At 33.7% G+C, this 13449-nt stretch overlaps 1 pseudogene; it reads right to left on the bottom strand.

Moving 5' to 3' along the window:
- Nucleotides 1–12334: 12334 nt before the first annotated feature.
- On the bottom strand, nt 12335–13449 carry LOC123536764 (neuronal acetylcholine receptor subunit alpha-6-like; annotated as a pseudogene).

Below are 13449 nucleotides of genomic sequence, written 5' to 3'. Positions count from 1 at the left end.
TGGTAGATTGCCCGCAAGCACAGAGCACCCAAACCACAGCCAGAGACCTATGCATCGCAAAGTAGGCACGAAACAAAAAGAAACTATAGTGAAAGATAAAGTAGACTGGTTGCGTAAAAAGATCCAAGAACAAGTATAGTTTAACCATATGAAAAATACAAGAAATGGTAATTGGTAGAGAAAGGGGTAGTATGAGCAAGGTAACATCATAACTTAACGTAACAATGAGCAATAAACATTAGTTTCTATTTGTTAACCCTAAATATAGCATATAAAGTATTCATTATATAGTATAACTTAAAACTACACAATTAACTAAATATGCGTGACTATGATGTATCTGATACTATAAATATAGTTCTCAAACGTAAATAGTTACTTAAAAACTGTCTTTTTTCCATAAAAGTACATAAACACAGTAGATATAGTCCAACTTGTCTGAGCAAAATGAAAATAAACGAGTTGCTTGTTTATAGATAATAAACAGTAAGAGAATATCGTTTTCTGTAAGTGTGAAACATGTCGTCAACATAATGAAAACACTGCTTTTAAACTTCTATTGTATTACACATATTAAAGGTGCAAAATCAAGACAAATGAAAAGACATAAATCTTAAAAAAAGACTACACATTTTGAAATATAATACTAAACATTATGATAGCCGTGCAATATTCCCTTGAAATCAACACAAGAACAGAGAAACAAATGATTGTTTCTGTATTTTCTTAGACTGACATGGGTGGTCATTTTGTCCTACTTTCATGTTTATCGTTTTTCCGTAATCGGTCGGAAACTCTTCGGGATCACGTGATTTTAAAATTGTTTCAAACGAATATCCGTTTAAAGACGCGCGACAAAATAACTGTATTTCCATGATGGTAATTATACACGACTTGCACGAAAAATATGAAATGTACAAAATTTATGTTTAAAATTGACAGTGACATATATTAGGCCAAGACAATGTGTTTAATGTCTAAAAACTGATTAAATTAATGTAGCCATATGTACATAAATCAGTGTATTTAGGTAAATTTCAATCACATTTTGTTTCTACAGTGTAAGACAGTTATTCATTTTTATTTTATGCTTATTGGTGAAATACTGGAAAATAGCAGTGAGATATAAATCGATATCACTCACAGTGCCGAACTTCTTTTTTTCCAGATAAATTATCTCCCTTGAAATATATTCTTTAATTACCTCCCTTTGCTGCCTTTAAAATTACTTGATTATACTTATACTCAAGCCATACACGAGTCATGAACTGCTAGACAATCCTATATAGAACAAGTTAGCTATATAATTAAATTTGCAAAAGAAATAATGTTACCTTTGTCAGCTTGGTTGCTAGGCCTTGCCATTCATGTAGCTATGTGTGTTTCCTCTACTTTTTTCCATTGGTTCACTATCGTGTGGTAGATTTTACTGGCAACAGCACATTTAGTTGGTTGTTGTCTTAGTAAATTATCACAAGACATCAACTCAACCTTACGTAATATGCCAGCATTTTCGTCGAAGTATTCCCAACTCCGAGCCCAGCCAATTGTGTTCCAACTTCCATCCAATTTGTTATGCTATGCAGCTCCTAGATCAATATTTCCTAGCTATTTCTATTGAATCCATGATGATATTTAATTCTGCAGCTTGATTTTCCAAGGACTTACGCATAGTCCACAGTTGTTTAGATTTTTCGTGTTGTTTTTTTATTCTGACCTTCAGCATGTGTTTTAGTAAACAAAGCAAGCTTCCGGTTATTCAACGAACTGACGGTTTGACCCGAAAAGTTTTAAATATGCTTCTACTTAACTACCGGCATTTGTCAATGTTTCTGTTAGCCGCGGACTGTGTATTTTTACACAAAATATTTAAATGCAGTTTTTGTTTTTAAAAACAAAATGGCGTCGTGTTGATTTAATGAACCTAATCGCCAATATTCGATATTAATGTGCCTAAGTTTCCATGGTAATTTAGCGGAAGTATCATATGTAACACGGTAGCTTAAATAAATCTGAATTTCGTCATGAAATATTGGATTTATATGAACATTTATGCACGTAATAAACAGAAAATTCGTTGATCTTCACAAACTAGCATAAAATAAAAAGAAAATTTGTTTGTTTGCAGTGAGATATCGAAATATATCATCACCGATAAGGGAGACAATTCTGATATTTTCACTCAGGCTCCGCCTTCGTGAAAATATTCAATTGTCTCCCTTTTCGGTGATGATATATTTCGATATCTCACTGCAAACAAACAAATATCCTCTATATATTCTTTAAACTATACTGAAAAGAGATTAACTGAAAAAGTTTGCAGACGAAGTTGTAAAAACACTTTTATTCGGGAAGGGCCTGAATTGTCCTCCCGCAAACTTGTAGTATAGCTGTTTATTACCTGTATGATAAGAATGATTTTCATGAAGTTTTTGTGAGTTACAAAATTGTTGAAATCCATGTGCTAAGTTTGTAAAAATCGCGTTATTGTTTGGGCATATAATATATTTTGCATCTATTAATAAATTATAGCCTCGTTTCGGAGGATTCTTCCGAAAAAATCCGAAGATGCTCGACGGGTTCGTAAGCAGTCGGAAAACATACTTTCGATTTGACATAGGCAACATTTTTTGTTTATTTGTTAGTTATTCTTGAACATATTCATGGCTATTTGGTCAGATCCGATGCAGTGGGCCATATTTTCAGTAAATAGGAAGTCTCAGCTACAAACTCTGGTTTTCATATAATACTCGTTCGGGTTTTAGTAATGGACCTTTAATGTTGTTTCATTATTATTTACACATATATAGTTGTGGTATGTTGGTAATCGTTTCTATTTATTTTCAGTTTGATCCATTAAGCATGCCAACGTAATCGTAGTGCTTTTACATTGCAGTTTTATTAAACTCCCGAACTGCCTTCTTTCGCGTTTGGTATTTTGTATTGATGTTATCGAAAGGAATATGAAAACAGTCGCTGTAATAAAGTTACATAAGGGTATGAAATGAATGGGCGTGTTAAAAGTGTATGAAGACTGAATGCCTACGTGTGTACTTTGATAAGAATATGAAAACGAGCACTGTAAATAAATTGAAGATCAGAAATTCACATGAAATATACAGGTGTTTTTGAATTGTTTGGAGGTCAATTGCCTACTGTCCTTTGATAGGAATGTGAAAACGATCGCTGTAAATAATAGCGGACCAGTAGTTAACAGCTGAGTTTGAAAATATAAGGGCATGTTTCAAAGTGTGTAGCTGCCGAATGCCTACACGCGTACTTTAGACGAAACTATACTTTTCATTACAGGTGGAAATTACTAAACCGCTATTTATATCTATAAATTATAGATCTATACAACAACAAAACCGTCAACGACAGTGGTTTTCTTGAATTGCAAACGTTCTAACGTCGCATCACAGTACACGCTATCTGTGTGTAACGTCTCGTAAAATACACAGATCTTCTATTACGACGTGATGTATGAAAATGTATGCTGTAAGCTGTTGAATGCTCCCCCTTTACGTGACGTCATATCAAGGTGAGTTCACTAAGAATTGTAAACACACATTTATATAGGCTTATATTTACGAATGGTGAAGCAATGAAATATTTGTACTTAACATAAGCGAATTTAAATGAACTCCATGTGTCCTAACTAATTATTTAGTTACTGGCATCAGTTTACTAATTCACCTGTAAAACCTTTTAACTCCTTTCAAATATCCATTTAGTCTTAATTTATAGTTCATGGTTGATATGAAACACGTAATGAATAAAAACAAAATTATATTGTTATGCGAGTCAATAACGCACAATTATACAAAGCGTTATGTTAAATTGATACCGTATTTCATTGCAGATTCCATTGAACATAACAAACAATATTATGACAGATTTTACTGATAGTGAATAAAACAATTATCTGTTGTGACAGTAGAGAACATTACACTGATTGATGCGATCTAGTTTTGTTTCAATCTCTTTTTTTGTCTCGATTCTTGATGTATGGAAAGAGTTTTAACTGGCATCATCTTTTGGTGATTAGGATTGGAACAACACAAGTTCAGAAGTCACATGACGATGCATGAAAAAATGTCACACATATGTTCCTTTTGCGACCTTATATCAACTTTGAATCTGTTCTGTCTGGTATAGTTTACAGTTTACAGTTTATTTATTTTGCATTAAGGCCTCCGGCCCATACACATAACATATATACATATCAATAGCTTACATCATATACATCATCATGACACAGTATGTACATAGAAATAGCATATTTTAACACTAGTCATGTAACATGTACAGTAACAATTACAATTTAATTACGCATTAATTTCATGTTAATCTACATAAAAATCAAAAGTTAATTTAGCAAACTTTTTCAATGTACATTTCAAAAGGTGACTATAATTATAATTTCTTTTCTTAGTTCAAAGGCATGATAGATAAATGCAGCCAAATTCTTCATTGTGTTTTCATTCCTACATGACATCAACAGAAAAAAATTATTAAGGCTTGGGTTATCATAATATTTTTGCGGAATATATCTTTTGCGAATACCATCGTACAGTGGACACTTCATCGTAAAGTGATATTCATCTTCTACAACTTCATTACAAGGTATACAAAAACGTAATTCTTTGGCTAAACCAATATGTCTGCCTTTTTCAATCATTAATTTGTGAGACGATGCTCGTAAGGATACAATACTTTTTCGGAATTTTAAGACATCTATACAAACTAAATAAGGTTCGAATTTAAAAACAGGTTTGAAACCCCTGTATAGAGTCAGCTTTCTATTTTCAAATCACTCTGTTTGCCATATTTGTAGGTACTGGTCCATTAATCTATTTCCATATTGCATCATAAATAACTTTGGATTGTCCACAATTTGGCTTTCCCAAATATAACCAAATCCATTTCTATAGAGATTTAATCTAACAGCCGTAACCCAATTTTTGTAACCTAGATTATCAAAGCATTTAAGCATAATATAACATTTTTTTACATATCTATCACTTGGCATATTCAAAATTCTAATCCAAAACTTTATACAACGTTTGTAAGTGTTAATATACATTGGATATCTGGCGCAATCACCAACAATTACGGCATTGCATGAATTTAAAGGCGCACACATAAACCTTTTGCACGCATATATATGTACCCGTTTAATGCATTCCATTTTTCCATACCCCAGATTTCAGCCCCATACAGCAAAACTGGACTTAATTTAGTATCAAATATTTTAAAAAACGTTTTATAAGTCATAGGTAACATCTCATACATACTATTCAACAGGGATATTAATACCTTTTTAGCCTTAAATGCCATAGACTCAGCCATTTTATATAATGATAATCTACAAGTAAAATTTAAGCCAACATATGAAAATGCACTAACAGTTTCAATTTGCTTACCATCGTAATACCACTTTTCTCTTGATGATAGATTACCACCATTTTTAAAAGCAACTATTTTTGTTTTCCCAATATTTACAGAGAGTTTCCATTCTAAACAATATTTATGTAAAACGTCCAGCTGACGTTGTAACCCCCGAATTGTATCAGACAACAGGGCTACATCATCAGCGAACATTAACAGAAATACTTCTACATCATCAGGTGTTAGCTGAACTCCATGTGTACCACAGTTACGAATTACATTATCTAATTCATTGATAAAGATTGAAAATAATATAGGACTGAGCTTACACCCCTGTCGTAAACCAATTGGACAATCAAATGTACTTGTAAAACATGTGCCGTTCCTAACACAAGCTTTAACAGTTGTATAAATACTCATAACAGATTTTAAAAGATTCCCCTTTATACCATTTTGGCGCAGTGCAAAGAATAACTTTGACCTATTTACGGAATCGAACGCTTTTTTAAAATCTACAAATGCTACATAAATTTTTCTATTTGTTTACCAACGAGTACAACACAAAACCATTATCTACTGTTGAGTATCCCGCGCGGAAACCTGCCTGGTAATTTTATGAAAAGCATTTACAAAGAAAGTTACTCGTTTTGTTAAAATACTAATATACAATTTACTGAATACTTCTATCAGGGCAATACATCTATAATTATCCGGGTCATTTATATTTCCCTTTTTATGTAAAGGCACAATAACAAATTTTGACCATTTTTCTGGAAACTCACCGGATCGATATAATCTGTTAAAAAACTTTCTAATAAAAGGTAATAACGCATCCACCCCATAGATAAAATGTTCCGCTAATAGATTCCCTGACGAAACTTTTCTTGGATTAATATCTTTTACTGCTGCTAAGATCTCTTCATCAGTAATGTCATTGTTAAATAAAATTTGTTCTACCTCATCTAAATTAAAATCTTGATCTTGAATAGGCAGTTCATCATCCTCATTTTCAGTACCGAATACCCGATTAAAATGCTGAAACCATTCCTCTGACGAAATATTTGGAACAGGCTTATCAACCTTAATATTAAATTTAAGATTTCTCCAAAATAATTTTGAGTCTCTTACCGATGATTCTAATTTCTTAAGCCAACTTTTTCTATAATCTTCCTTTTTCAATCTACATGCAAGCTTATATTGTTTTTTACTGTCAGAATACGTAGTCAAATCAGCAATAGTCCTGGATAGACGAAACTTTCTCAATAATTTATTGCTTTTACGCTTAAGATTATAACATTCATTGTCAAACCACTTTTTTTTGGAAGAAATTGTATGCTTACGTGTAGGTATTTTAAAACGATCACTACACATATATAAAGCATTTTCAAAACCAATAACAATGTCATTAACATCTGATTCATTATCATCTATTTGCAGATCAATTGTATCAAATAATCCACTGCTTATATAGTCAAACAACACAGTTTTAAATGTATCACAGTTTTCGTTGTTAATGGCAAATTTATCATTTATTGCCTGGTTAACCTCGTTATTATCAACATTGTCCTGTACGTTATCTACCGATATAGACAGACAAATAGGCAAGTGGTCGCTATCCGATTTCGAATCGATTGTCATATGAATAACTTTATCAATCAGTTCACGTGTACCTATAAAATAGTCAACAGTACTACATCCAGTATTACAAATGTAGGTATAATCGCCACTACCAGGGTTAAACCTACCATTCAATATGTATAGTGAGTAAGCTTTACAAAGGGAAATTAATTCTCTGCCATATCTATTTATTTTACTATCACAGCATTCTCTAGGTAAAACCATATTGTCATCTAGAATATCAAGGTATTCGTTCATTTCAGGGATATTTTGTTCAACGGGAACAGTGTCTTTAAGATCCCCTATGCGTGCATTTAAATCGCCAGAAATTAATATTTCACAATTATTAAAAATGTCATGATTTTCAACTAATAGGTTTTCAAGACCCTGTATACCCATCATTGATTTATCAACATAGTATGGAGAATGCTCTGGTGGCAAATAAATACATACAAATATCAAATCACGTGATAATGAAAAGAAAGACCTTTCAAAACGAAAAACAATACCAAAGTCACAATCATAAAGTATTCGAGACCCATGTTTAGCTATCATTGTTTTAATGTATACCAGCACACCACCCATATTCCTTCCACCCTTCTTGGAAGGTTTAGCTGGACAAAAAAAGCAGCTGTAGTCTGATAATAAATTTTGAATGATTTCAAAATCAGAGATCCAAGTTTCGATTAAACATATTATGTCAAATGTTTTTAAATATTCAATAAAATTTGAGTCATGTAATTTTTCACTTAAACCATTAATATTCCAACATACCATGTTTATGTTACTATACACATGTGTTGGACTTCGGCCGATGTCCTATTCAACATCTGGTGATGGAACATAGGATGTTATATTTTCGCTTAAAACGTTTTCCATAACATTTTCTGTGCTAACGTCGAGCTCAACAGTATTGCTGTTTCTCTCAACCCTTCTACCCGCTTTACGGTATACCCTGGTTTTAATTTCAGTGTGTTCTTGTCTTTCAGGCAAAACGTTTAATTTTCCATTTAAGAAATAACCCTTTTTCCCCTGCCTTTTTAACTCATTTAGTTTTCCCCTTTCGTAATTCGTCAAGTCATTTGAGATTCTTATTTCATTTGCTCGCAATTTATTTCTCACTGAAAAAAGTTTCATTTTAATGTCAAAAGTTGCAAATTTAACCAATACCGTGCTTGGTTGGTCACCGTTAAAGCTGCCAAGCCTTCTTGCGTATAGGATCGAGGAAAACATATTATCGTCATCTGGATAGGCAACTTTCAAAAGTTCATTTTCAATTTTGGTTTTCAAGGATTCCGGTGTTTCATCGTCAGATTCGTTAAGTCCAAAAACTCTCAGATTATTCTTACGATTTTCCTTATCAAGATAGTGCATCTGTCTCTGTATGTCATCAATCTGCTCAAGTTTCATCTCAAAATTCACTGCTAGTTCTCTTACGTCACCATCAACAATTTCACTTTTATATGTCAATGTATCCATCTGAGAGTCAATTTCTTGTAATTTACATTTCATATTTCGCTGTTCTAATTCAACACCAGAAACTTTGGATTTTATATATGCAGCTTCGTTTTTAACTTCTGCCATATCCGCACGAACAGCAAGTATTTCATGTTTTACTTGTTCGATATGTTGTGACATTATCATATTAGACGACGAAATAGCATCCAAAATTTGTTGAGTTTCGGCCGTTGGTCCTGGGTTCAATTCCACATCAGATGATAAAAGTAATAATCTCTGGCTATAAATGTTATACAAAATTTCTGACAAAGGACATGTATTTGAACAATCGGTCACTGTATTTAGCAGTAATCGGGTTTCATTCTGACCAACTGCATAATTGGTGCATAAAATCTCATGCGGAGATAATTCAATAATTCCTGTCTTAGCATAACAACAACACGCAAGAAGGAGTCTATATGCCAGTAATGCACTAATGATTACTATTCCACAAGCAAAAGCACGATAATCTATGTCAGAAGATTTTGTGAAAGGGTTATATTGTTGTTTCGAACACGATCCACTGTAGTGCCTACCACCGCTAAAACCTCCAATCCGTTTTCTGTATACATTATGGTCGTCAGGAGGCAGTACTTAATATTCTTCAGCGCTAAAACAGAAGCTACTGACCGACCTGATTTTGAAATACTTTCGTAGTAGTGTTTCTTGGGCGATCTATTACCAAGACTTTCTTAAAAGATTTCGTTACAAAATGCCACAACAGTGCGCAGTTATCTTCTATATATACTTGCAGTCATAAATTTATAAATATTCTCGTTATAACTGCTGACCTGACTTTAGTCGTGACCATATATCCTGATTTTCTAAATTATTTGAATTCGTGATGAAACAGAGGCAACCAGAGCTGCGGATAGAAATATCTTCAAACGACAAATCTGGTTATGCACTGATCCGAGGTTTAAATAATTTCATGTAACATATATGATAAATGTTTCTCGAGTGGCCATTAACCAGTAATTTCAAACTATTTAGCTCCGGATGAAAACATAGTCAGATTGAGGCACTGTCACTTTTTACCAATATGATTCAATTGAAAATCTAAAAATATGCTCATAAAATCCCTGTTGAAAATTCATCCTTGCTCTCCCAACACTTTCATCTACCCTTACATTTTATCTTTTTTAGAAACCTTTCTTTTACAAATCTGCACCAAGATTGTTTAGATTATTCCAATTATAATCAGTAGGGCCGCCAGAGGGTGTGGTCACCTTTCCATGTAGATAAAACATGAAAAACAAGACTTATATCAAACAGAAAAGGCTACGTTTCAAAAACTCATTCTTGATCCACAAACCCAGCAGTGTATGTAAGGATGTAAAATAGATAGTGAGGATGAAATGAACGAATGAACGGTATGTCGCTTTGGAAACCACATCATGTTCTAAAGCCCAATTATGAAATTACATTTGCGTAGACATGGTCTGTCCAAACGTGGATGTATAATGAGATTGTCAGGTTACCTGAAATGCAAATCTGCTATTACTTTATATACAATTCAAAAGCAGTGCATGAAGCATACGACCTGTGCACATGTAAGCTGGATATAATATGTGCAGATATTTGGCTCGATTCAAATGAATGAATTAAAACTTAAACTTTCGTTTGTAATTGTTGAACCGATTCAAATGAATGAATTAAAACTTAAACTTTCGTTTGTAATTGTTGAACCGATTATAAAATAAATTTCAGAAACGTTCTCTGGATGTTCCTCCAAGATTTGTCAACGTTTTATATTCGTTCTGGCGTGATGGTGCGCCAACACGTCAACACGTCAAAATGACAAACTATCGTGGAAGTACTACAACACACGTATTTGTCGTGTCAGCGCTCTACTTTGTCGTTTTGGCGTGTCTGAAGACAAATCCTGTATACTTTTCGTATATGCGCGCTTATCGTCTTTCTGTCGCGATGGTGCCTTTTAAACGCACCTACACAACAGGGCGGCAAAAGTGTCATTCTGTCGTTTAAAGGGTGCCAACAAAACGACAATTAACGCGCCAATACGACAAATATGATTTTTTGTCGTATTTGCGCGCTATTGTCTTTCTGTTGTGTTAGCGTATTTGTGCCTTTCAAATGCACCAAACATGCCAGAATGGAATGGCAGAAATCAACCACTTTATGGTCAGTTTATCTTATGCATGTATACATTTGCATATATGATGGCAACTGTTAAATCTCCTTCCCAGGAACCGCTTACCCGATTTCAAAATAATTTCAAAAAAACGTTCCTTGTCTGTAACAAGGTGGAAATATGTGTCCAATGTACCTTTTGTCTTAACTTGGAATAGCCATTGCGTACTTTAAATTCTTAATGTTACATTAGACTAATCGACAGTTGTGATTTAACTAGTATGTTTGCGTATGCTAGAAATTCATCTTGCGGAGACAGCACCTATTTACATTGTTCCGTGCCTTTTGAAGATGATGAGTGTTTAGATGCAGTAAGCTGCATCATGTACCGGTTAAAACTCCCCAATGGATTTTATTCACTGACCTTTCAAAGGCGATGTCCCACTGTGTTTCTTTATTTTTTTTCGTTTCGTCCTCGGTATCTACAGCTATATCTTTTAAAAGTAGTTTCAATCCAAATAAGTATTTTTTGAAAACAAATTCTTCCAGAAAATAAATAACAGAGCTTTACTCAGTTGTTTCCAGTCGTCTGTTAAGACAAACATTTTAATGAAAGCATTATTGGACGATCGTTCTGTGTAAAATATGACTAAAATTAACAATTAATGGAATTCTGAATAGTAAAATATATACTTCGAATTTATCCATTTTCGTCCAATTTTCTTTCAAAAGCTTGTTTTCGGTAATAAAGTAGGTTAATACACAAAGCTTTCGACGGCGTTACTGGGCCTCCGTGGACGAATGTGCTTGGGGCCTGGAAGACTTCATGTGCAGAAGCCATCCAGCTGGCATACAAATCAGTAGTTCTATTTAAATGCCCACCAATGCCCTAAGCAATGCCTTGAGGGGCACTTTTGGTCTTCTTCCAACATCAAAGGTTTGAATAGTCGCCATATGACCTAAATTATGTCGTTGTGACTCTAAACTCAACAAAACAAATGAAACGACACGCAAGAGTTTTCAGAAAAGAAACAAAACTTTAATCCACAGTGCATGTCATTAACTGTGAAGAGTCGATTTTCCGTAATGATATAAAGTGGAATATCAGCAATAAATACTGCAGTGTTGAGGCATGTTCATGGTTTACTTTCAGAAGTGATTAACATCTGAGAACTTCTTAACGACATTTCTAATTTTATGCATGTATAGGAGATTTATTTTCCAGCAGGATAAATCTCCTTGTCATTAATCAAAATCAGTCAAAAAGTACCTTGCTTATATGCAATGTACTTTATTGGCCTGCATAAAACCATGCTTATTGAAGCTGATTGTGGCATAATTAAGCAAATAATAGAAATTGTCATGTAAAATACTTTTTTTAAAAATTGAGATGGGTCGTAACATTTTTAAAGCTGTATTTGCTTTACTTTTTTCTATGCATTTTTGAGTATGTTTACAATGTACACATCAATACATACACATATGCAGTTTGAGGAGACTACGTTTTTATGAAAATGACTTTTCTATTGATAAGAACACTATATTATTAGTTTCTAATTTTACTGACGATTCACAACATTTCCTAAAAAACAACAACAACAACAACAACAACAACAAAACACACACAAAAAACAAAAACAAATACCGTAACGAAAAAAAGACATTGAATCGGTCACAAAATATCGGATCGCTGTAAACAAAGATAAATAATGTATTTTCACATTTCCTAAAAAAAACTACAAAGAGACATTGAATCCGTCACAAAATGTTTGAGCGCAAATTTAGATAATTTATCCAGGAATATCACTCCTCTTCATTTTTCACATTGATGCTAACAAAAAGGCTTACAGTTACAGCAACAAGTGTCAAGAAATAAAATGTAAAGAAAATTTTATCAAGTACAACACTGACTTCTTTCCACGACAACTCTGTATCATTCAGCGTGTACTTACCAGATTTATCTTTTGAATTTGTCGAATCTTCTATCGAACTTTCTTTTTCTTTGCATTCATTTTGTCTTTCACAACACTGCAAGCATACGTTATCGTTATAATTCGTAGACACGTTCACAATTTTATTTCCAGCTAAACTTTCAACGTCGTAAACCGATGACAATGAATGAAAATACGTTGATGTTGTTGTCGGATGTTTGACTTTCGTTGCTATTTTTCCGTTTTTATTTCTTTTATATCTTTTGTTAATCGTATTCTTCCTGCATGACGAAAGTTTTCCTATTCTAAGCCACCAACCAGTAACTGGCTGCGACTTGTTGCAATGAAAAACATGTAGAACAAATATTGTTGTCAGGGTAATGCACGCGCTTAAGATAAGTATGACCGGTAAGTAATGACTGAAAATTGACATTGGGGTGGACGTCTTTGGCATGTTTTCTCCAACTACTGTAAGGAAAACGGCTATCGCTCATAAAACTGTTATGCTGTAGGACATTCTTTCACCACTTTCGACGGGAATGCAAAAAACCATTGCGTTCAGGAACGTCATAAATATAACTGGCATTATAATGTTTACGAGAACAAATCGCGGTCTCCTTTCTAACCGGATGTAAAACGATATATCTGCGTGTCCAGTACGTGCAACATGAGAATCAAGAAATTGCCACGCCCCGTTTTCAGAGAAGAATTGTTTCTGTACGTTATCAGATATTGGATGTAAAAAGATCTCGCTTGGCCAATAAGCCCACGGCGTAAAAATAAATTCACACCAATGGCTATCCAACGGATAATGAGTAACATCCGTTCTACATGTTGCGGAAAACACATCTCCTGGAAAAAATGAAGCCAAACCTTCATGTGTGAATCGAATTGGTTGCCAAGAATCTCCAAGCTTTTT

Source organism: Mercenaria mercenaria, chromosome 17 (assembly GCF_021730395.1).
Source record: "Mercenaria mercenaria strain notata chromosome 17, MADL_Memer_1, whole genome shotgun sequence".
In the NCBI taxonomy this organism is placed as follows: domain Eukaryota; kingdom Metazoa; phylum Mollusca; class Bivalvia; order Venerida; family Veneridae; genus Mercenaria; species Mercenaria mercenaria.
This window is presented reverse-complemented; position numbering and strand designations above follow the sequence as displayed.